Raw genomic sequence first — 25254 nt, 5'->3', positions numbered from 1 at the left:
AATCAAACCTCAGTCATGTTCCCAGGCCACAGGGTTCCAGAATCAAACCAATGTCAAATTCCTAGGCCATGGGTTTCCAGTACCAAGCCACAGTCATGTTTCCAGGGCACAGGATTCCAGAATCTCGCCTCAGTCATGTTCCCAGGCCACAGGGTTCCAGAATCAAACCAATGTCAAGTTCCCAGGCCATGGGTTTCAAGTATCAGGTCGCAGTCATGTTTCCAGGGCACAGGGTTCTACAATCAAACCTCCGTCATGTTGCCAGTCCACAGATTTCTACCATCAAACCTCAGTCAAGTACCCAGGCCACAGATTTCCAGAATCAAACCTCAGTCATATTCCCAGGACACATGGATCCAGAATCAAACCTCAGTCATGTTTGCAGGACCCATGGTTCCACAATTAAACCACAGTCATGTTCCCAGGACGAAGGTGTCCAGAAGCAAAACTCACTCATGTTCCCAGGGAACAGGGTTCCAGAAACAAACCTCAGTCATGTTGCCAGGCCACAGGTTTCCACCATCAAACCTCAGACATATTCCCAAGGCACAGGGTTCCAGAATCAAACCGTTCTCATGTTCCCAGGCCACAGTGTTCCAGAATCCACTGATGTCATGTTCCCCGGCCACAGGGTTCCAGAATCAATCCTCAGTTATGTTCCAAGGCTACAGGGTTCCAGAATAAAAGCTCAGTCATGTTCCCAGTCCACAGGGTTCCAGAACCAAGCCTCAGTCAGGTTCCCAGGGCACAGTATTCCACAATCTAAACAGATGTCATGTTCCCAGTCCACAGGTTTCCAAAATCACGCCTCAGTCATGTTCCCTGGCCACAGGGATCCAGAATCAAACCTCAGTCATGTTGCCAGGCCATAGGGTACCACCATCAAACCTCAGTCATATTCCCAGACCATAGGTTTCCACAATCAAACCGATTTCATGTTCCCAGGCAACATGGTACCAGAATCCAAACCGATGTCATGTTTCCAGGCCACAGGATTACACAATCTAACATCAGACATATTCCCAGTCCAATGGCTTCCAGAATCAAACCACAGTCATATACCCAGGCGACATGGTCTCAGAATCAATCCTGAGTCATGTTCCCAGTCCACAGGATTCCAGAACCAAGCCTTCAGTCAGGTTCCCAGGGCACAGTATTCCACAATCTAAACAGATGTCATGTTCCCAGGCCGCAGGTTTCCAGAATCACACCTCAGTCATGTTCCCAGGCCACAGGGTTCCAGAATCCACTGATGTCCTGTGCCCCGGCCACAGGGTTCCAGAATCCACTGATGTCATGTTCCCAGGCCACAGGATTCCAGAATAAAACCTCAGTCATGTTCCCAGTCTACAGCGTTCCAGAACCAAGCCTCAGTCAGCTTCCCAGGGCACAGTATTCCACAATCTAAACAGATGTCATGTTCCCAGTCCACAGGTTTCCAAAATCACGCCTCAGTCATGTTCCCTGGCCACAGGGATCCAGAATCAAACCTCAGTCATGTTGCCAGGCCATAGGGTACCACCATCAAACCTCAGTCATATTCCCAGACCATAGGTTTCCACAATCAAACCGATTTCATGTTCCCAGGCAACATGGTACCAGAATCCAAACAGATGTCATGTTTCCAGGCGACAGGATTACACAGTCTAACATCAGACATATTCCCAGTCCAATGGCTTCCAGAATCAAACCACAGTCATATACCGAGGCGACATGGTCTCAGAATCAATCCTGAGTCATGTTCCCAGTCTACAGGATTCCAGAAAAAACCTCAGTCATGTTCCCAGTCCACAGGGTTCCAGAACCAAGCCTCAGTCAGGTTCCCAGGGCCCAGTATTCCACAATCTAAACAGATGTCATGTTCGCAGGCCACAGCATTCCAGAATCACGCCTCAGTCTTGTTCCTGGCCACAGGGTTCCAGAATCAAACCAATGTCAAGTTCCCAGGCCATGGGTTTCAAGTATCAGGTCGCAGTCATGTTTCCAGGGCACAGGGTTCTACAATCAAACCTCAGTCATGTTGCCAGTCCACAGATTTCTGCCATCAAACCTCAGTCAAGTGCCCAGGCCACAGATTTCCAGAATCAAAGCTCAGTCATATTCCCAGGACACATGGTTCCAGAATCAAACCTCAGTCATGTTTGCAGGACCCATGATTCCACAATCAAAACACAGTCATGTTCCCAGCACAAAGGTGTCCAGAATCAAACCTCAGTCATGTTCCCAGGGAACAGGGTTCCAGAAACAAACCTCAGTCATGTTGCCAGGCCACAGGTTTCCACCATCAAACCTCAGATATATTCCCAAGACACAGGGTTCCAGAATCAAACCGTTCTCAAGTTCCCAGGCAACAGGGTTCCAGAATCCACTGATGTCATGTTCCCAGGCCACAGGATTCCAGAATAAAACCTCAGTCATGTTCCCAGTCCACAGGGTTCCAGAACCAAGCCTCAGTCAGGTTCCCAGGGCCCAGTATTCCACAATCTAAACAGATGTCATGTTCGCAGGCCACAGCATTCCAGAATCACGGCTCAGTCTTGTTCCAGGCCACAGGGTTCCAGAATCAAACCAATGTCAAGTTCCCAGGCCATGGGTTTCAAGTATCAGGTCGCAGTCATGTTTCCAGGGCACAGGGTTCTACAATCAAACCTCAGTCATGTTGCCAGTCCACAGGTTTCTGCCATCAAACCTCAGTCAAGTTCCCAGCCCACAGATTTCCAGAATCAAAGCTCAGTCATATTCCCAGGACACATGGTTCCAGAATCAAACCTCAGTCATGTTCGCAGGCCACAGGATTCCACGATCAAACCACAGTCATGTTCCCAGGACAAAGGTGTCCAGAAGCAAAACTCACTCATGTTCCCAGGGAACAGGGTTCCAGAAACAAACCTCAGTCATGTTGCCAGGCCACAGGTTTCCACCATCAAACCTCAGATATATTCCCAAGACACAGGGTTCCAGAATCAAACCGTTCTCAAGTTCCCAGGCAACAGGGTTCCAGAATCCACTGATGTCATGTTCCCAGGCCACAGGATTCCAGAATAAAACCCCAGTCATGTTCCCAGTCCACAGGGTTCCAGAACCAAGCCTCAGTCAGGTTCCCAGGGCCCAGTATTCCACAATCTAAACAGATGTCATGTTCGCAGGCCACAGCATTCGAGAATCACGCCTCAGTCTTGTTCCTGGCCACAGGGTTCCAGAATCAAACCAATGTCAAGTTCCCAGGCCATGGGTTTCATGTATCAGGTCGCAGTCATGTTTCCAGGGCACAGGGTTCTACAATCAAACCTCAGTCATGTTGCCAGTCCACAGATTTCTGCCATCAAACCTCAGTCAAGTACCCAGGCCACAGATTTCCAGAATCAAACCTCAGTCATATTCCCAGGACACATGGATCCAAAATCAAACCTCAGTCATGTTTGCAGGACCCATGGTTCCACAATCAAACCACAGTCATGTTCCCAGGACAAAGGTGTCCAGAAGCAAAACTCACTCATGTTCCCAGGGAACAGGGTTCCAGAAACAAACCTCAGTCATGTTGCCAGGCCACAGGTTTCCACCATCAAACCTCAGACATATTCCCAAGGCACAGGGTTCCAGAATCAAACCGTTCTCATATTCCCAGGCCACAGGGATCCAGAATCCACTGATGTCATGTTCCCCGGCCACAGGGTTCCAGAATCAATCCTCAGTTATGTTCCAAGGCTACAGGGTTCCAGAATAAAAGCTCAGTCATGTTCCCAGTCCACAGGGTTCCAGAACCAAGCCTCAGTCAGGTTCCCAGGGCACAGTATTCCACAATCTAAACAGATGTCATGTTCCCAGTCCACAGGTTTCCAAAATCACGCCTCAGTCATGTTCCCTGGCCACAGGGATCCAGAATCAAACCTCAGTCATGTTGCCAGGCCATAGGGTACCACCATCAAACCTCAGTCATATTCCCAGACCATAGGTTTCCACAATCAAACCGATTTCATGTTCCCAGGCAACATGGTAACAGAATCCAAACCGATGTCATGTTTCCAGGCCACAGGATTACACAATCTAACATCAGACATATTCCCAGTCCAATGGCTTCCAGAATCAAACCACAGTCATATACCCAGGCGACATGGTCTCAGAATCAATCCTGAGTCATGTTCCCAGTCCACAGGATTCCAGAACCAAGCCTTCAGTCAGGTTCCCAGGGCACACTATTCCACAATCTAAACAGATGTCATGTTCCCAGGCCGCAGGTTTCCAGAATCACGCCTCAGTCATGTTCCCAGGCCACAGGGTTCCAGAATCAAACCAATGTCAAGTTCCCAGGCCATGGGTTTCCAGTACCAGGCCGCAGTCATGTTTCCATGGCACAGGGTTCTACAATCAAACCTCAGTCATGTTGCCAGTCCACAGGTTTCTGCCATCAAACCTCAGTCAAGTTCCTAGGCCACAGATTTCCAGAATCAAACCTCAGTCATATTCCCAGGACACATGGATCCAGAATCAAACCTCAGTCATGTTTGCAGGACCCATGGTTCCACAATCAAACCACAGTCATATTCCCAGGACAAAGGTGTCCAGAAGCAAACCTCACTCATGTTCCCAGGGAACAGGGTTCCAGAAACAAACCTCAGTCATGTTGCCAGGCCACAGGTTTCCACCATCAAACCTCAGACATATTCCCAAGGCACAGGGTTCCAGAATCCACTGATGTCATGTTCTCCAGCCACAGGGTTCCAGAATCAATCCTCAGTTTTGTTCCAAGGCTACAGGGTTCCAGAATAAATGCTCAGTCATGTTCCCAGTCCACAGGGTTCCAGAACCAAGCCTCAGTCAGGTTCCCAGGGCCCAGTATTCCACAATCTAAACAGATGTCATGTTCGCAGGCCAGAGCATTCCAGAATCACGCCTCAGTCTTCTTCCTGGCCACAGGGTTCCAGAATCAAACCAATGTCAAGTTCCCAGGCCATGGGTTTCAAGTATCAGGTCGCAGTCATGTTTCCAGGGCACAGGGTTCTACACTCAAACCTCAGTCATGTTACCAGTCCACAGATTTCTGCCATCAAACCTCAGTCAAGTACCCAGGCCACAGATTTCCAGAATCAAACCTCAGTCATATTCCCAGGCCACACTTTTCCAGAATCACGCCTCAGTCATGTTCCCAGGCCACAGGTTTCCAGAATCAAACCAATGTCAAATTCCTAGGCCATGGGTTTCCACTACCAGGCCACAGTCATGTTTCCAGGGCACAGGGTTCTACAATCAAACCTCAGTCATGTTGCCAGTCCACAGGTTTCTGCCATCAAACCTCAGTCAAGTTCCCAGGCCACAGATTTCCAGAATCAAACCTCAGTCATATTCCCAGGACACATGGTTCCAGAATCAAACCTCAGTCATGTTCCCAGGCCACAGGGTTCCAGAATCAAACCAATGGCAAATTCCTAGGCCATGGGTTTCCAGTACCAAGCCACAGTCATGTTTCCAGGGCACAGGATTCCAGAATCTCGCCTCAGTCATGTTCCCAGGCCACAGGGTTCCAGAATCAAACCAATGTCAAGTTCCCAGGCCATGGGTTTCAAGTATCAGGTCGCAGTCATGTTTCCAGGGCACAGGGTTCTACAATCAAACCTCCGTCATGTTGCCAGTCCACAGATTTCTACCATGAAACCTCAGTCAAGTACCCAGGCCACAGATTTCCAGAATCAAACCTCAGTCCTATTCCCAGGACACATGGATCCAGAATCAAACCTCAGTCATGTTTGCAGGACCCATGGTTCCACAATTAAACCACAGTCATGTTCCCAGGACGAAGGTGTCCAGAAGCAAAACTCACTCATGTTCCCAGGGAACAGGGTTCCAGAAACAAACCTCAGTCATGTTGCCAGGCCACAGGTTTCCACCATCAAACCTCAGACATATTCCCAAGGCACAGGGTTCCAGAATCAAACCGTTCTCATGTTCCCAGGCCACAGGGTTCCAGAATCCACTGATGTCATGTTCCCCGGCCACAGGGTTCCAGAATCAATCCTCAGTTATGTTCCAAGGCTACAGGGTTCCAGAATAAAAGCTCAGTCATGTTCCCAGTCCACAGGGTTCCAGAACCAAGCCTCAGTCAGCTTCCCAGGGCACAGTATTCCACAATCTAAACAGATGTCATGTTCCCAGTCCACAGGTTTCCAAAATCACGCCTCAGTCATGTTCCCTGGCCACAGGGATCCAGAATCAAACCTCAGTCATGTTGCCAGGCCATAGGGTACCACCATCAAACCTCAGTCATATTCCCAGACCATAGGTTTCCACAATCAAACCGATTTCATGTTCCCAGGCAACATGGTACCAGAATCCAAAGTGATGTCATGTTTCCAGGCCACAGGATTACACAATCTAACATCAGACATATTCCCAGTCCAATGGCTTCCAGAATCAAACCACAGTCATATACCCAGGCCACATGGTCTCAGAATCAATCCTGAGTCATGTTCCCAGTCCACAGGATTCCAGAACCAAGCCTTCAGTCAGGTTCCCAGGGCACAGTATTCCACAATCTAAACAGATGTCATGTTCCCAGGCCGCAGGTTTCCAGAATCACGCCTCAGTCATGTTCGCAGGCCACAGGGTTCCAGAATCAAACCAATGTCAAGTTCCCAGGCCATGGGTTTCCAGTACCAGGCCGCAGTCATGTTTCCATGGCACAGGGTTCTACAATCAAACCTCAGTCATGTTGCCAGTCCACAGGTTTCTGCCATCAAACCTCAGTCAAGTTCCCAGGCCACAGATTTCCAGAATCAAAGCTCAGTCATATTCCCAGGACACATGGTTCTAGAATCAAACCTCAGTCATGTTCCCAGGCCACAGGGTTCCAGAATCAAACCAATGTCAAATTCCTAGGCCATGGGTTTCCACTACCAAGCCACAGTCATGTTTCCAGGGCACAGGATTCCGGAATCTCGCCTCAGTCATGTTCCCTGGCCACAGGGTTCAAGAATCAACCCAATGTCAAGTTCCCAGGCCATGGGTTTCAAGTATCAGGTCGCAGTCATGTTTCCAGGGCACAGGGTTCTACAATCAAACCTCAGTCATGTTGCCAGTCCACAGGTTTCTGCCATCAAACCTCAGTCAAGTGCCCAGGCCACAGATTTCCAGAATCAAAGCTCAGTCATATTCCCAGGACACATGGTTCCAGAATCAAACCTCAGTCATGTTCGCAGGCCACAGGATTCCACAATCAAACCACAGTCATGTTCCCAGGAGAAAGGTGTCCAGAAGCAAACCTCAGTCATGTTCCCAGGGAACAGGGTTCCAGAAACAAACCTCAGTCATGTTGCCAGGCCACAGGTTTCCACCATCAAACCTCAGATATATTCCCAAGACACAGGGTTCCAGAATCAAACCGTTCTCAAGTTCCCAGGCAACAGGGTTCCAGAATCCACTGATGTCATGTTCCCAGGCCACAGGATTCCAGAATAAAACCTCAGTCATGTTCTCAGTCCACAGGGTTCCAGAACCAAGCCTCAGTCAGGTTCCCAGGGCCCAGTATTCCACAATCTAAACAGATGTCATGTTCGCAGGCCACAGCATTCCAGAATCACGCCTCAGTCTTGTTCCAGGCCACAGGGTTCCAGAATCAAACCAATGTCAACTTCCCAGGCCATGGGTTTCATGTATCAGGTCGCAGTCATGTTTCCAGGGCACAGGGTTCTACAATCAAACCTCAGTCATGTTGCCAGTCCACAGGTTTCTGCCATCAAACCTCAGTCAAGTTCCCAGGCCACAGATTTCCAGAATCAAACCTCAGTCATATTCCCAGGACAGATGGATCCAGAATCAAACCTCAGTCATGTTTGCAGGACCCATGGTTCCACAATCAAACCACAGTCATGTTGCCAGGACAAAGGTGTCCAGAAGCAAACCTCACTCATGTTCCCAGGGAACAGGGTTCCAGAAACAAACCTCAGTCATGTTGCCAGGCCACAGGTTTCCACCATCAAACCTCAGACATATTCCCAAGGCACAGGGTTCCAGAATCAAACCGTTCTCATGTTCCCAGGCCACAGGGTTCCAGAATCCACTGATGTCATGTTCCCCGGCCACAGGGTTCCAGAATCAATCCTCAGTTATGTTCCAAGGCTACAGGGTTCCAGAATAAAAGCTCAGTCATGTTCCCAGTCCACAGGGTTCCAGAACCAAGCCTCAGTCAGGTTCCCAGGGCACAGTATTCCACAATCTAAACAGATGTCATGTTCCCAGTCCACAGGTTTCCAAAATCACGCCTCAGTCATGTTCCCTGGCCACAGGGATCCAGAATCAAACCTCAGTCATGTTGCCAGGCCATAGGGTACCACCATCAAACCTCAGTCATATTCCCAGACCATAGGTTTCCACAATCAAACCGATTTCATGTTCCCAGGCAACATGGTACCAGAATCCAAACCGATGTCATGTTTCCAGGCCACAGGATTACACAATCTAACATCAGACATATTCCCAGTCCAATGGCTTCCAGAATCAAACCACAGTCATATACCCAGGCGACATGGTCTCAGAATCAATCCTGAGTCATGTTCCCAGTCCACAGGATTCCAGAACCAAGCCTTCAGTCAGGTTCCCAGGGCACAGTATTCCACAATCTAAACAGATGTCATGTTCCCAGGCCGCAGGTTTCCAGAATCACACCTCAGTCATGTTCCCAGGCCACAGGGTTCCAGAATCCACTGATGTCCTGTGTCCCGGCCACAGGGTTCCAGAATCCACTGATGTCATGTTCCCCGGCCACAGGGTTCCAGAATCCACTGATGTCATGTTCCCCGGGCACAGGGTTCCAGAATCCACTGATGCCATGTTCCCAGGCCACAGGATTCCAGAATAAAACCTCAGTCATGTTCCCAGTCCACAGGGTTCCAGAACCAAGCCTCAGTCAGGTTCCCAGGGCCCAGTATTCCACAATCTAAACAGATGTCATGTTCGCAGGCCACAGCATTCCAGAATCACGCCTCAGTCTTGTTCCAGGCCACAGGGTTCCAGAATCAAACCAATGTCAAGTTCCCAGGCCATGGGTTTCAAGTATCAGGTCGCAGTCATGTTTCCAGGGCACAGGTTCTACAATCAAACCTCAGTCATGTTGCCAGTCCACAGGTTTCTGCCATCAAACCTCAGTCAAGTTCCCAGCCCACAGATTTCCAGAATCAAAGCTCAGTCATATTCCCAGGACACATGGTTCCAGAATCAAACCTCAGTCATGTTTGCAGGACCCATGGTTCCACAATCAAACCACAGTCATGTTCCCAGGACAAAGGTGTCCAGAAGCAAAACTCACTCATGTTCCCAGGGAACAGGGTTCCAGAAACAAACCTCACTCATGTTGCCAGGCCACAGGTTTCCACCATCAAACCTCAGACATATTCCCAAGGCACAGGGTTCCAGAATCAAACCGTTCTCATATTCCCAGGCCACAGGGTTCCAGAATCCACTGATGTCATGTTCCCCGGCCACAGGGTTCCAGAATCAATCCTCAGTTATGTTCCAAGGCTACAGGGTTCCAGAATAAAAGCTCAGTCATGTTCCCAGTCTACAGGGTTCCAGAACCAAGCCTCAGTCAGCTTCCCAGGGCACAGTATTCCACAATCTAAACAGATGTCATGTTCCCAGTCCACAGGTTTCCAAAATCACGCCTCAGTCATGTTCCCTGGCCACAGGGATCCAGAATCAAACCTCAGTCATGTTGCCAGGCCATAGGGTACCACCATCAAACCTCAGTCATATTCCCAGACCATAGGTTTCCACAATCAAACCGATTTCATGTTCCCAGGCAACATGGTACCAGAATCCAAACCGATGTCATGTTTCCAGGCCACAGGATTACACAGTCTAACATCAGACATATTCCCAGTCCAATGGCTTCCAGAATCAAACCACAGTCATATACCCAGGCGACATGGTCTCAGAATCAATCCTGAGTCATGTTCCCAGTCTACAGGATTCCAGAAAAAACCTCAGTCATGTTCCCAGTCCACAGGGTTCCAGAACCAAGCCTCAGTCAGGTTCCCAGGGCCCAGTATTCCACAATCTAAACAGATGTCATGTTCGCAGGCCACAGCATTCCAGAATCACGCCTCAGTCTTGTTCCTGGCCACAGGGTTCCAGAATCAAACCAATGTCAAGTTCCCAGGCCATGGGTTTCAAGTATCAGGTCGCAGTCATGTTTCCAGGGCACAGGGTTCTACAATCAAACCTCAGTCATGTTGCCAGTCCACAGGTTTCTGCCATCAAACCTCAGTCAAGTTCCCAGGCCACAGATTTCCAGAATCAAACCTCAGTCATATTCCCAGGACACATGGTTCCAGAATCAAACCTCAGTCATGTTTGCAGAACCCATGATTCCACAATCAAAACACAGTCATGTTCCCAGCACAAAGGTGTCCAGAATCAAACCTCAGTCATGTTCCCAGGGAACAGGGTTCCAGAAACAAACCTCAGTCATGTTGACAAGCCACAGGTTTCCACCATGAAACCTCAGACATGTTCCCAGGCCACAGGGTTCCAGAATCAAACCGTTCTCGTGTTCCCAGGCCACAGGATTCCAGAATCCACTGATGTCCTGTTCCCCGGCCACAGGGTTCCAGAATCCACTGATGTCATGTTCCCCGGGCACAGGGTTCCAGAATCCACTGATGTCATGTTCCCAGGCCACAGGATTCCAGAATAAAACCTCAGTCATGTTCCCAGTCCACAGGGTTCCAGAACCAAGCCTCAGTCAGGTTCCCAGGGCCCAGTATTCCACAATCTAAACAGATGTCATGTTCGCAGGCCACAGCATTCCAGAATCACGCCTCAGTCTTGTTCCAGGCCACAGGGTTCCAGAATCAAACCAATGTCAAGTTCCCAGGCCATGGGTTTCAAGTATCAGGTCGCAGTCATGTTTCCAGGGCACAGGGTTCTACAATCAAACCTCAGTCATGTTGCCAGTCCACAGGTTTCTGCCATCAAACCTCAGTCAAGTTCCCAGCCCACAGATTTCCAGAATCAAAGCTCAGTCATATTCCCAGGACACATGGATCCAGAATCAAACCTCAGTCATGTTCGCAGGCCACAGGATTCCACGATCAAACCACAGTCATGTTCCCAGCACAAAGGTGTCCAGAAGCAAAACTCACTCATGTTCCCAGGGAACAGGGTTCCAGAAACAAACCTCAGTCATGTTGCCAGGCCACAGGTTTCCACCATCAAACCTCAGATATATTCCCAAGACACAGGGTTCCAGAATCAAACCGTTCTCAAGTTCCCAGGCAACAGGGTTCCAGAATCCACTGATGTCATGTTCCCAGGCCACAGGATTCCAGAATAAAACCCCAGTCATGTTCCCAGTCCACAGGGTTCCAGAACCAAGCCTCAGTCAGGTTCCCAGGGCCCAGTATTCCACAATCTAAACAGATGTCATGTTCGCAGGCCACAGCATTCCAGAATCACGCCTCAGTCTTGTTCCTGGCCACAGGGTTCCAGAATCAAACCAATGTCAAGTTCCCAGGCCATGGGTTTCATGTATCAGGTCGCAGTCATGTTTCCAGGGCACAGGGTTCTACAATCAAACCTCAGTCATGTTGCCAGTCCACAGATTTCTGCCATCAAACCTCAGTCAAGTACCCAGGCCACAGATTTCCAGAATCAAACCTCAGTCATATTCCCAGGACACATGGATCCAGAATCAAACCTCAGTCATGTTTGCAGGACCCATGGTTCCACAATCAAACCACAGTCATGTTCCCAGGACAAAGGTGTCCAGAAGCAAAACTCACTCATGTTCCCAGGGAACAGGGTTCCAGAAACAAACCTCAGTCATGTTGCCAGGCCACAGGTTTCCACCATCAAACCTCAGACATATTCCCAAGGCACAGGGTTCCAGAATCAAACCGTTCTCATATTCCCAGGCCACAGGGATCCAGAATCCACTGATGTCATGTTCCCCGGCCACAGGGTTCCAGAATCAATCCTCAGTTATGTTCCAAGGCTACAGGGTTCCAGAATAAAAGCTCAGTCATGTTCCCAGTCCACAGGGTTCCAGAACCAAGCCTCAGTCAGGTTCCCAGGGCACAGTATTCCACAATCTAAACAGATGTCATGTTCCCAGTCCACAGGTTTCCAAAATCACGCCTCAGTCATGTTCCCTGGCCACAGGGATCCAGAATCAAACCTCAGTCATGTTGCCAGGCCATAGGGTACCACCATCAAACCTCAGTCATATTCCCAGACCATAGGTTTCCACAATCAAACCGATTTCATGTTCCCAGGCAACATGGTACCAGAATCCAAACCGATGTCATGTTTCCAGGCCACAGGATTACACAGTCTAACATCAGACATATTCCCAGTCCAATGGCTTCCAGAATCAAACCACAGTCATATACCCAGGCGACATGGTCTCAGAATCAATCCTGAGTCATGTTCCCAGTCCACAGGATTCCAGAACCAAGCCTTCAGTCAGGTTCCCAGGGCACAGTATTCCACAATCTAAACAGATGTCATGTTCCCAGGCCGCAGGTTTCCAGAATCACGCCTCAGTCATGTTCCCAGGCCACAGGGTTCCAGAATCAAACCAATGTCAAGTTCCCAGGCCATGGGTTTCCAGTACCAGGCCGCAGTCATGTTTCCATGGCACAGGGTTCTACAATCAAACCTCAGTCATGTTGCCAGTCCACAGGTTTCTGCCATCAAACCTCAGTCAAGTTCCCAGGCCACAGATTTCCAGAATCAAACCTCAGTCATATTCCCAGGACACATGGTTCCAGAATCAAACCTCAGTCATGTTCCCAGGCCACAGGGTTCCAGAATCAAACCAATGTCAAATTCCTAGGCCATGGGTTTCCAGTACCAAGCCACAGTCATGTTTCCAGGGCACAGGATTCCAGAATCTCGCCTCAGTCATGTTCCCAGGCCACAGGGTTCCAGAATCAAACCAATGTCAAGTTCCCAGGCCATGGGTTTCAAGTATCAGGTCGCAGTCATGTTTCCAGGGCACAGGGTTCTACAATCAAACCTCCGTCATGTTGCCAGTCCACAGATTTCTACCATCAAACCTCAGTCAAGTACCCAGGCCACAGATTTCCAGAATCAAACCTCAGTCATATTCCCAGGACACATGGATCCAGAATCAAACCTCAGTCATGTTTGCAGGACCCATGGTTCCACAATTAAACCACAGTCATGTTCCCAGGACGAAGGTGTCCAGAAGCAAAACTCACTCATGTTCCCAGGGAACAGGGTTCCAGAAACAAACCTCAGTCATGTTGCCAGGCCACAGGTTTCCACCATCAAACCTCAGACATATTCCCAAGGCACAGGGTTCCAGAATCAAACCGTTCTCATGTTCCCAGGCCACAGTGTTCCAGAATCCACTGATGTCATGTTCCCCGGCCACAGGGTTCCAGAATCAATCCTCAGTTATGTTCCAAGGCTACAGGGTTCCAGAATAAAAGCTCAGTCATGTTCCCAGTCCACAGGGTTCCAGAACCAAGCCTCAGTCAGGTTCCCAGGGCACAGTATTCCACAATCTAAACAGATGTCATGTTCCCAGTCCACAGGTTTCCAAAATCACGCCTCAGTCATGTTCCCTGGCCACAGGGATCCAGAATCAAACCTCAGTCATGTTGCCAGGCCATAGGGTACCACCATCAAACCTCAGTCATATTCCCAGACCATAGGTTTCCACAATCAAACCGATTTCATGTTCCCAGGCAACATGGTACCAGAATCCAAACCGATGTCATGTTTCCAGGCCACAGGATTACACAATCTAACATCAGACATATTCCCAGTCCAATGGCTTCCAGAATCAAACCACAGTCATATACCCAGGCGACATGGTCTCAGAATCAATCCTGAGTCATGTTCCCAGTCCACAGGATTCCAGAACCAAGCCTTCAGTCAGGTTCCCAGGGCACAGTATTCCACAATCTAAACAGATGTCATGTTCCCAGGCCGCAGGTTTCCAGAATCACACCTCAGTCATGTTCCCAGGCCACAGGGTTCCAGAATCCACTGATGTCCTGTGCCCCGGCCACAGGGTTCCAGAATCCACTGATGTCATGTTCCCAGGCCACAGGATTCCAGAATAAAACCTCAGTCATGTTCCCAGTCTACAGCGTTCCAGAACCAAGCCTCAGTCAGCTTCCCAGGGCACAGTATTCCACAATCTAAACAGATGTCATGTTCCCAGTCCACAGGTTTCCAAAATCACGCCTCAGTCATGTTCCCTGGCCACAGGGATCCAGAATCAAACCTCAGTCATGTTGCCAGGCCATAGGGTACCACCATCAAACCTCAGTCATATTCCCAGACCATAGGTTTCCACAATCAAACCGATTTCATGTTCCCAGGCAACATGGTACCAGAATCCAAACAGATGTCATGTTTCCAGGCGACAGGATTACACAGTCTAACATCAGACATATTCCCAGTCCAATGGCTTCCAGAATCAAACCACAGTCATATACCGAGGCGACATGGTCTCAGAATCAATCCTGAGTCATGTTCCCAGTCTACAGGATTCCAGAAAAAACCTCAGTCATGTTCCCAGTCCACAGGGTTCCAGAACCAAGCCTCAGTCAGGTTCCCAGGGCCCAGTATTCCACAATCTAAACAGATGTCATGTTCGCAGGCCACAGCATTCCAGAATCACGCCTCAGTCTTGTTCCAGGCCACAGGGTTCCAGAATCAAACCAATGTCAAGTTCCCAGGCCATGGGTTTCAAGTATCAGGTCGCAGTCATGTTTCCAGGGCACAGGTTCTACAATCAAACCTCAGTCATGTTGCCAGTCCACAGGTTTCTGCCATCAAACCTCAGTCAAGTTCCCAGCCCACAGATTTCCAGAATCAAAGCTCAGTCATATTCCCAGGACACATGGTTCCAGAATCAAACCTCAGTCATGTTTGCAGGACCCATGGTTCCACAATCAAACCACAGTCATGTTCCCAGGACAAAGGTGTCCAGAAGCAAAACTCACTCATGTTCCCAGGGAACAGGGTTCCAGAAACAAACCTCACTCATGTTGCCAGGCCACAGGTTTCCACCATCAAACCTCAGACATATTCCCAAGGCACAGGGTTCCAGAATCAAACCGTTCTCATATTCCCAGGCCACAGGGTTCCAGAATCCACTGATGTCATGTTCCCCGGCCACAGGGTTCCAGAATCAATCCTCAGTTATGTTCCAAGGCTACAGGGTTCCAGAATAAAAGCTCAGTCATGTTCCCAGTCTACAGGGTTCCAGAACCAAGCCTCAGTCAGCTTCCCAGGGCACAGTATTCCACAATCTAAACAGATGTCATGTTCCCAGTCCACAGGTTTCCAAAATCACGCCTCAGTCATGTTCCCTGGCCACAGGGATCCAGAATCAAACCTCAGTCATGTTGCCAGGCCATAGGGTACCACCATCAAACCTCAGTCATATTCCCAGACCATAGGTTTCCACAATCAAACCGATTTCATGTTCCCAGGCAACATGGTACCAGAATCCAAACCGATGTCATGTTTCCAGGCCACAGGATTACACAGTCTAACATCAGACATATTCCCAGTCCAATGGCTTCCAGAATCAAACCACAGTCATATACCCAGGCGACATGGTCTCAGAATCAATCCTGAGTCATGTTCCCAGTCTACAGGATTCCAGAAAAAACCTCAGTCATGTTCCCAGTCCACAGGGTTCCAGAACCAAGCCTCAGTCAGGTTCCCAGGGCCCAGTATTCCACAATCTAAACAGATGTCATGTTCGCAGGCCACAGCATTCCAGAATCACGCCTCAGTCTTGTTCCTGGCCACAGGGTTCCAGAATCAAACCAATGTCAAGTTCCCAGGCCATGGGTTTCAAGTATCAGGTCGCAGTCATGTTTCCAGGGCACAGGGTTCTACAATCAAACCTCAGTCATGTTGCCAGTCCACAGGTTTCTGCCATCAAACCTCAGTCAAGTTCCCAGGCCACAGATTTCCAGAATCAAACCTCAGTCATATTCCCAGGACACATGGTTCCAGAATCAAACCTCAGTCATGTTTGCAGAACCCATGATTCCACAATCAAAACACAGTCATGTTCCCAGCACAAAGGTGTCCAGAATCAAACCTCAGTCATGTTCCCAGGGAACAGGGTTCCAGAAACAAACCTCAGTCATGTTGACAAGCCACAGGTTTCCACCATGAAACCTCAGACATGTTCCCAGGCCACAGGGTTCCAGAATCAAACCGTTCTCGTGTTCCCAGGCCACAGGATTCCAGAATCCACTGATGTCCTGTTCCCCGGCCACAGGGTTCCAGAATCCACTGATGTCATGTTCCCCGGGCACAGGGTTCCAGAATCCACTGATGTCATGTTCCCAGGCCACAGGATTCCAGAATAAAACCTCAGTCATGTTCCCAGTCCACAGGGTTCCAGAACCAAGCCTCAGTCAGGTTCCCAGGGCCCAGTATTCCACAATCTAAACAGATGTCATGTTCGCAGGCCACAGCATTCCAGAATCACGCCTCAGTCTTGTTCCAGGCCACAGGGTTCCAGAATCAAACCAATGTCAAGTTCCCAGGCCATGGGTTTCAAGTATCAGGTCGCAGTCATGTTTCCAGGGCACAGGGTTCTACAATCAAACCTCAGTCATGTTGCCAGTCCACAGGTTTCTGCCATCAAACCTCAGTCAAGTTCCCAGCCCACAGATTTCCAGAATCAAAGCTCAGTCATATTCCCAGGACACATGGATCCAGAATCAAACCTCAGTCATGTTCGCAGGCCACAGGATTCCACGATCAAACCACAGTCATGTTCCCAGCACAAAGGTGTCCAGAAGCAAAACTCACTCATGTTCCCAGGGAACAGGGTTCCAGAAACAAACCTCAGTCATGTTGCCAGGCCACAGGTTTCCACCATCAAACCTCAGATATATTCCCAAGACACAGGGTTCCAGAATCAAACCGTTCTCAAGTTCCCAGGCAACAGGGTTCCAGAATCCACTGATGTCATGTTCCCAGGCCACAGGATTCCAGAATAAAACCCCAGTCATGTTCCCAGTCCACAGGGTTCCAGAACCAAGCCTCAGTCAGGTTCCCAGGGCCCAGTATTCCACAATCTAAACAGATGTCATGTTCGCAGGCCACAGCATTCCAGAATCACGCCTCAGTCTTGTTCCTGGCCACAGGGTTCCAGAATCAAACCAATGTCAAGTTCCCAGGCCATGGGTTTCATGTATCAGGTCGCAGTCATGTTTCCAGGGCACAGGGTTCTACAATCAAACCTCAGTCATGTTGCCAGTCCACAGATTTCTGCCATCAAACCTCAGTCAAGTACCCAGGCCACAGATTTCCAGAATCAAACCTCAGTCATATTCCCAGGACACATGGATCCAGAATCAAACCTCAGTCATGTTTGCAGGACCCATGGTTCCACAATCAAACCACAGTCATGTTCCCAGGACAAAGGTGTCCAGAAGCAAAACTCACTCATGTTCCCAGGGAACAGGGTTCCAGAAACAAACCTCAGTCATGTTGCCAGGCCACAGGTTTCCACCATCAAACCTCAGACATATTCCCAAGGCACAGGGTTCCAGAATCAAACCGTTCTCATATTCCCAGGCCACAGGGATCCAGAATCCACTGATGTCATGTTCCCCGGCCACAGGGTTCCAGAATCAATCCTCAGTTATGTTCCAAGGCTACAGGGTTCCAGAATAAAAGCTCAGTCATGTTCCCAGTCCACAGGGTTCCAGAACCAAGCCTCAGTCAGGTTCCCAGGGCACAGTATTCCACAATCTAAACAGATGTCATGTTCCCAGTCCACAGGTTTCCAAAATCACGCCTCAGTCATGTTCCCTGGCCACAGGGATCCAGAATCAAACCTCAGTCATGTTGCCAGGCCATAGGGTACCACCATCAAACCTCAGTCATATTCCCAGACCATAGGTTTCCACAATCAAACCGATTTCATGTTCCCAGGCAACATGGTACCAGAATCCAAACCGATGTCATGTTTCCAGGCCACAGGATTACACAGTCTAACATCAGACATATTCCCAGTCCAATGGCTTCCAGAATCAAACCACAGTCATATACCCAGGCGACATGGTCTCAGAATCAATCCTGAGTCATGTTCCCAGTCCACAGGATTCCAGAACCAAGCCTTCAGTCAGGTTCCCAGGGCACAGTATTCCACAATCTAAACAGATGTCATGTTCCCAGGCCGCAGGTTTCCAGAATCACGCCTCAGTCATGTTCCCAGGCCACAGGGTTCCAGAATCAAACCAATGTCAAGTTCCCAGGCCATGGGTTTCCAGTACCAGGCCGCAGTCATGTTTCCATGGCACAGGGTTCTACAATCAAACCTCAGTCATGTTGCCAGTCCACAGGTTTCTGCCATCAAACCTCAGTCAAGTTCCCAGGCCACAGATTTCCAGAATCAAACCTCAGTCATATTCCCAGGACACATGGTTCCAGAATCAAACCTCAGTCATGTTCCCAGGCCACAGGGTTCCAGAATCAAACCAATGTCAAATTCCTAGGCCATGGGTTTCCAGTACCAAGCCACAGTCATGTTTCCAGGGCACAGGATTCCAGAATCTCGCCTCAGTCATGTTCCCAGGCCACAGGGTTCCAGAATCAAACCAATGTCAAGTTCCCAGGCCATGGGTTTCAAGTATCAGGTCGCAGTCATGTTTCCAGGGCACAGGGTTCTACAATCAAACCTCCGTCATGTTGCCAGTCCACAGATTTCTACCATCAAACCTCAGTCAAGTACCCAGGCCACAGATTTCCAGAATCAAACCTCAGTCATATTCCCAGGACACATGGATCCAGAATCAAACCTCAGTCATGTTTGCAGGACCCATGGTTCCACAATTAAACCACAGTCATGTTCCCAGGACGAAGGTGTCCAGAAGCAAAACTCACTCATGTTCCCAGGGAACAGGGTTCCAGAAACAAACCTCAGTCATGTTGCCAGGCCACAGGTTTCCACCATCAAACCTCAGACATATTCCCAAGGCACAGGGTTCCAGAATCAAACCGTTCTCATGTTCCCAGGCCACAGTGTTCCAGAATCCACTGATGTCATGTTCCCCGGCCACAGGGTTCCAGAATCAATCCTCAGTTATGTTCCAAGGCTACAGGGTTCCAGAATAAAAGCTCAGTCATGTTCCCAGTCCACAGGGTTCCAGAACCAAGCCTCAGTCAGGTTCCCAGGGCACAGTATTCCACAATCTAAACAGATGTCATGTTCCCAGTCCACAGGTTTCCAAAATCACGCCTCAGTCATGTTCCCTGGCCACAGGGATCCAGAATCAAACCTCAGTCATGTTGCCAGGCCATAGGGTACCACCATCAAACCTCAGTCATATTCCCAGACCATAGGTTTCCACAATCAAACCGATTTCATGTTCCCAGGCAACATGGTACCAGAATCCAAACCGATGTCATGTTTCCAGGCCACAGGATTACACAATCTAACATCAGACATATTCCCAGTCCAATGGCTTCCAGAATCAAACCACAGTCATATACCCAGGCGACATGGTCTCAGAATCAATCCTGAGTCATGTTCCCAGTCCACAGGATTCCAGAACCAAGCCTTCAGTCAGGTTCCCAGGGCACAGTATTCCACAATCTAAACAGATGTCATGTTCCCAGGCCGCAGGTTTCCAGAATCACACCTCAGTCATGTTCCCAGGCCACAGGGTTCCAGAATCCACTGATGTCCTGTGCCCCGGCCACAGGGTTCCAGAATCCACTGATGTCATGTTCCCAGGCCACAGGATTCCAGAATAAAACCTCAGTCATGTTCCCAGTCTACAGCGTTCCAGAACCAAGCCTCAGTCAGCTTCCCAGGGCACAGTATTCCACAATCTAAACAGATGTCATGTTCCCAGTCCACAGGTTTCCAAAATCACGCCTCAGTCATGTTCCCTGGCCACAGGGATCCAGAATCAAACCTCAGTCATGTTGCCAGGCCATAGGGTACCACCATCAAACCTCAGTCATATTCCCAGACCATAGGTTTCCACAATCAAACCGATTTCATGTTCCCAGGCAACATGGTACCAGAATCCAAACAGATGTCATGTTTCCAGGCGACAGGATTACACAGTCTAACATCAGACATATTCCCAGTCCAATGGCTTCCAGAATCAAACCACAGTCATATACCGAGGCGACATGGTCTCAGAATCAATCCTGAGTCATGTTCCCAGTCTACAGGATTCCAGAAAAAACCTCAGTCATGTTCCCAGTCCACAGGGTTCCAGAACCAAGCCTCAGTCAGGTTCCCAGGGCCCAGTATTCCACAATCTAAACAGATGTCATGTTCGCAGGCCACAGCATTCCAGAATCACGCCTCAGTCTTGTTCCTGGCCACAGGGTTCCAGAATCAAACCAATGTCAAGTTCCCAGGCCATGGGTTTCAAGTATCAGGTCGCAGTCATGTTTCCAGGGCACAGGGTTCTACAATCAAACCTCAGTCATGTTGCCAGTTCACAGGTTTCTGCCATCAAACCTCAGTCAAGTTCCCAGGCCACAGATTTCCAGAATCAAACCTCAGTCATATTCCCAGGACACATGGTTCCAGAATCAAACCTCAGTCATGTTTGCAGAACCCATGATTCCACAATCAAAACACAGTCATGTTCCCAGCACAAAGGTGTCCAGAATCAAACCTCAGTCATGTTCCCAGGGAACAGGGTTCCAGAAACAAACCTCAGTCATGTTGACAAGCCACAGGTTTCCACCATGAAACCTCAGACATGTTCCCAGGCCACAGGGTTCCAGAATCAAACCGTTCTCATGTTCCCAGGCCACAGGATTCCAGAATCCACTGATGTCCTGTTCCCCGGCCACAGGGTTCCAGAATCCACTGATGTCATGTTCCCCGGGCACAGGGTTCCAGAATCCACTGATGTCATGTTCCCAGGCCACAGGATTCCAGAATAAAACCTCAGTCATGTTCCCAGTCCACAGGGTTCCAGAACCAAGCCTCAGTCAGGTTCCCAGGGCCCAGTATTCCACAATCTAAACAGATGTCATGTTCGCAGGCCACAGCATTCCAGAATCACGGCTCAGTCTTGTTCCAGGCCACAGGGTTCCAGAATCAAACCAATGTCAAGTTCCCAGGCCATGGGTTTCAAGTATCAGGTCGCAGTCATGTTTCCAGGGCACAGGGTTCTACAATCAAACCTCAGTCATGTTGCCAGTCCACAGGTTTCTGCCATCAAACCTCAGTCAAGTTCCCAGCCCACAGATTTCCAGAATCAAAGCTCAGTCATATTCCCAGGACACATGGTTCCAGAATCAAACCTCAGTCATGTTCGCAGGCCACAGGATTCCACGATCAAACCACAGTCATGTTCCCAGGACAAAGGTGTCCAGAAGCAAAACTCACTCATGTTCCCAGGGAACAGGGTTCCAGAAACAAACCTCAGTCATGTTGCCAGGCCACAGGTTTCCACCATCAAACCTCAGATATATTCCCAAGACACAGGGTTCCAGAATCAAACCGTTCTCAAGTTCCCAGGCAACAGGGTTCCAGAATCCACTGATGTCATGTTCCCAGGCCACAGGATTCCAGAATAAAACCCCAGTCATGTTCCCAGTCCACAGGGTTCCAGAACCAAGCCTCAGTCAGGTTCCCAGGGCCCAGTATTCCACAATCTAAACAGATGTCATGTTCGCAGGCCACAGCATTCCAGAATCACGCCTCAGTCTTGTTCCTGGCCACAGGGTTCCAGAATCAAACCAATGTCAAGTTCCCAGGCCATGGGTTTCATGTATCAGGTCGCAGTCATGTTTCCAGGGCACAGGGTTCTACAATCAAACCTCAGTCATGTTGCCAGTCCACAGATTTCTGCCATCAAACCTCAGTCAAGTACCCAGGCCACAGATTTCCAGAATCAAACCTCAGTCATATTCCCAGGACACATGGATCCAAAATCAAACCTCAGTCATGTTTGCAGGACCCATGGTTCCACAATCAAACCACAGTCATGTTCCCAGGACAAAGGTGTCCAGAAGCAAAACTCACTCATGTTCCCAGGGAACAGGGTTCCAGAAACAAACCTCAGTCATGTTGCCAGGCCACAGGTTTCCACCATCAAACCTCAGACATATTCCCAAGGCACAGGGTTCCAGAATCAAACCGTTCTCATATTCCCAGGCCACAGGGATCCAGAATCCACTGATGTCATGTTCCCCGGCCACAGGGTTCCAGAATCAATCCTCAGTTATGTTCCAAGGCTACAGGGTTCCAGAATAAAAGCTCAGTCATGTTCCCAGTCCACAGGGTTCCAGAACCAAGCCTCAGTCAGGTTCCCAGGGCACAGTATTCCACAATCTAAACAGATGTCATGTTCCCAGTCCACAGGTTTCCAAAATCACGCCTCAGTCATGTTCCCTGGCCACAGGGATCCAGAATCAAACCTCAGTCATGTTGCCAGGCCATAGGGTACCACCATCAAACCTCAGTCATATTCCCAGACCATAGGTTTCCACAATCAAACCGATTTCATGTTCCCAGGCAACATGGTAACAGAATCCAAACCGATGTCATGTTTCCAGGCCACAGGATTACACAGTCTAACATCAGACATATTCCCAGTCCAATGGCTTCCAGAATCAAACCACAGTCATATACCCAGGCGACATGGTCTCAGAATCAATCCTGAGTCATGTTCCCAGTCCACAGGATTCCAGAACCAAGCCTTCAGTCAGGTTCCCAGGGCACACTATTCCACAATCTAAACAGATGTCATGTTCCCAGGCCGCAGGTTTCCAGAATCACGCCTCAGTCATGTTCCCAGGCCACAGGGTTCCAGAATCAAACCAATGTCAAGTTCCCAGGCCATGGGTTTCCAGTACCAGGCCGCAGTCATGTTTCCATGGCACAGGGTTCTACAATCAAACCTCAGTCATGTTGCCAGTCCACAGGTTTCTGCCATCAAACCTCAGTCAAGTTCCTAGGCCACAGATTTCCAGAATCAAACCTCAGTCATATTCCCAGGACACATGGATCCAGAATCAAACCTCAGTCATGTTTGCAGGACCCATGGTTCCACAATCAAACCACAGTCATATTCCCAGGACAAAGGTGTCCAGAAGCAAACCTCACTCATGTTCCCAGGGAACAGGGTTCCAGAAACAAACCTCAGTCATGTTGCCAGGCCACAGGTTTCCACCATCAAACCTCAGACATATTCCCAAGGCACAGGGTTCCAGAATCCACTGATGTCATGTTCTCCAGCCACAGGGTTCCAGAATCAATCCTCAGTTTTGTTCCAAGGCTACAGGGTTCCAGAATAAATGCTCAGTCATGTTCCCAGTCCACAGGGTTCCAGAACCAAGCCTCAGTCAGGTTCCCAGGGCCCAGTATTCCACAATCTAAACAGATGTCATGTTCGCAGGCCAGAGCATTCCAGAATCACGCCTCAGTCTTCTTCCTGGCCACAGGGTTCCAGAATCAAACCAATGTCAAGTTCCCAGGCCATGGGTTTCAAGTATCAGGTCGCAGTCATGTTTCCAGGGCACAGGGTTCTACACTCAAACCTCAGTCATGTTACCAGTCCACAGATTTCTGCCGTCAAACCTCAGTCAAGTACCCAGGCCACAGATTTCCAGAATCAAACCTCAGTCATATTCCCAGGCCACACTTTTCCAGAATCACGCCTCAGTCATGTTCCCAGGCCACAGGTTTCCAGAATCAAACCAATGTCAAATTCCTAGGCCATGGGTTTCCACTACCAGGCCACAGTCATGTTTCCAGGGCACAGGGTTCTACAATCAAACCTCAGTCATGTTGCCAGTCCACAGGTTTCTGCCATCAAACCTCAGTCAAGTTCCCAGGCCACAGATTTCCAGAATCAAACCTCAGTCATATTCCCAGGACACATGGTTCCAGAATCAAACCTCAGTCATGTTCCCAGGCCACAGGGTTCCAGAATCAAACCAATGGCAAATTCCTAGGCCATGGGTTTCCAGTACCAAGCCACAGTCATGTTTCCAGGGCACAGGATTCCAGAATCTCGCCTCAGTCATGTTCCCAGGCCACAGGGTTCCAGAATCAAACCAATGTCAAGTTCCCAGGCCATGGGTTTCAAGTATCAGGTCGCAGTCATGTTTCCAGGGCACAGGGTTCTACAATCAAACCTCCGTCATGTTGCCAGTCCACAGATTTCTACCATGAAACCTCAGTCAAGTACCCAGGCCACAGATTTCCAGAATCAAACCTCAGTCCTATTCCCAGGACACATGGATCCAGAATCAAACCTCAGTCATGTTTGCAGGACCCATGGTTCCACAATTAAACCACAGTCATGTTCCCAGGACGAAGGTGTCCAGAAGCAAAACTCACTCATGTTCCCAGGGAACAGGGTTCCAGAAACAAACCTCAGTCATGTTGCCAGGCCACAGGTTTCCACCATCAAACCTCAGACATATTCCCAAGGCACAGGGTTCCAGAATCAAACCGTTCTCATGTTCCCAGGCCACAGGGTTCCAGAATCCACTGATGTCATGTTCCCCGGCCACAGGGTTCCAGAATCAATCCTCAGTTATGTTCCAAGGCTACAGGGTTCCAGAATAAAAGCTCAGTCATGTTCCCAGTCCACAGGGTTCCAGAACCAAGCCTCAGTCAGCTTCCCAGGGCACAGTATTCCACAATCTAAACAGATGTCATGTTCCCAGTCCACAGGTTTCCAAAATCACGCCTCAGTCATGTTCCCTGGCCACAGGGATCCAGAATCAAACCTCAGTCATGTTGCCAGGCCATAGGGTACCACCATCAAACCTCAGTCATATTCCCAGACCATAGGTTTCCACAATCAAACCGATTTCATGTTCCCAGGCAACATGGTACCAGAATCCAAAGTGATGTCATGTTTCCAGGCCACAGGATTACACAATCTAACATCAGACATATTCCCAGTCCAATGGCTTCCAGAATCAAACCACAGTCATATACCCAGGCCACATGGTCTCAGAATCAATCCTGAGTCATGTTCCCAGTCCACAGGATTCCAGAACCAAGCCTTCAGTCAGGTTCCCAGGGCACAGTATTCCACAATCTAAACAGATGTCATGTTCCCAGGCCGCAGGTTTCCAGAATCACGCCTCAGTCATGTTCGCAGGCCACAGGGTTCCAGAATCAAACCAATGTCAAGTTCCCAGGCCATGGGTTTCCAGTACCAGGCCGCAGTCATGTTTCCATGGCACAGGGTTCTACAATCAAACCTCAGTCATGTTGCCAGTCCACAGGTTTCTGCCATCAAACCT

This window comes from Balaenoptera ricei, chromosome 19 (assembly GCF_028023285.1).
Source record: "Balaenoptera ricei isolate mBalRic1 chromosome 19, mBalRic1.hap2, whole genome shotgun sequence".
NCBI classification, from domain to species: domain Eukaryota; kingdom Metazoa; phylum Chordata; class Mammalia; order Artiodactyla; family Balaenopteridae; genus Balaenoptera; species Balaenoptera ricei.
Note: the sequence above shows the minus strand (reverse complement) of the source record.